This window comes from Seriola lalandi, unplaced genomic scaffold (assembly GCF_002814215.2).
Source record: "Seriola lalandi dorsalis isolate HSWRI2012SDOR001 ecotype SW California unplaced genomic scaffold, Sedor1 jcf7180002054658, whole genome shotgun sequence".
Lineage (NCBI taxonomy): Eukaryota > Metazoa > Chordata > Actinopteri > Carangiformes > Carangidae > Seriola > Seriola lalandi.
Window position 1 is genome coordinate 1195510 of NW_019525211.1, and position 930 is coordinate 1196439.

General features: G+C 41.6%; 1 protein-coding gene across 5 annotated transcripts in view; it reads right to left on the minus strand.

Moving 5' to 3' along the window:
- pcdh7b (protocadherin 7b) overlaps nt 1–930 on the minus strand; it is a 109640-nt gene that overhangs the window by 99686 nt on the left and 9024 nt on the right. The gene's annotated exons all lie outside the window — the stretch shown is intronic.

The window sequence follows — 930 nt, forward strand, 5'->3', positions numbered from 1 at the left end:
AAACCCCCCTCCCCACCTCCCTCGCTTCCTCCTCCTCCTCCTTCTCCTCCTGCCTCTGTCTTTCGGCATCTTATCATGACAAATGTTGCGGATGAGTCCGGGCCTCCTTCAGCTTATTCAATCATGAGTATTTATTTTCTTGTGAAGACAACTGAGCTCAGTGGCGCATTTATTGTGTGTAGAGGGGAGGGGGTAAAAGAAGAAGGGAAAAGGAGAAAGAGACATAGAAATGAAGCAATACGTTTCATGCTTTCCCCTATAGGTAAAGGAAGGCCTCAGTATTAACATATTATGCAGAGTAATATAGGAGAAACTGTAGCAATATCTCCCTGACTTCCTCTGCCAGTCTCCACCATTTCTGCCTGCGTATCAGGTAAGTCTAATCCTTAGATTAGTAATTGCCTTGGAGCGAATGCATTCAAATCACCAAACCAAATTATACCAGAAAATGCTGCCCGCTGCAATTTCATGAGTATTACTGTGCACTCTTACTCCTTCCATTTTCCCTCTCAGAACATAAACAACAAAAGCCTGAGCAGCCATAGATTGAATTAAGCTGTAATAGATCCAAAACAATTTTGATAAAATTAGCCACAGTCGACGGTACGCAAGCACCACACACAAAGGACAAGCGCTAATAATAATGTGACAATAAACAAACCAGCTCATTGCACATAATCTCATTTCTTACTAGACACAAGATTGCCAGATTTTTATTTTCTTCTGCTGACGTGATCATCAGCTGATTGCTTGCATGACGTTGCAGTTGACTAGAAAGTTCTTAGCTGGATTCAAATCTAATTTCATTTTTTTTTTTTTTTAAATGAAGTTAATTTGCAGTGACAACAAGTGGCCCTTACTCTGCTTTTGCTAAGAATAAGCTGACCTGTATCATCAGCAACAGTGGGAGGGGCAGTGGTGGTGGTGGTG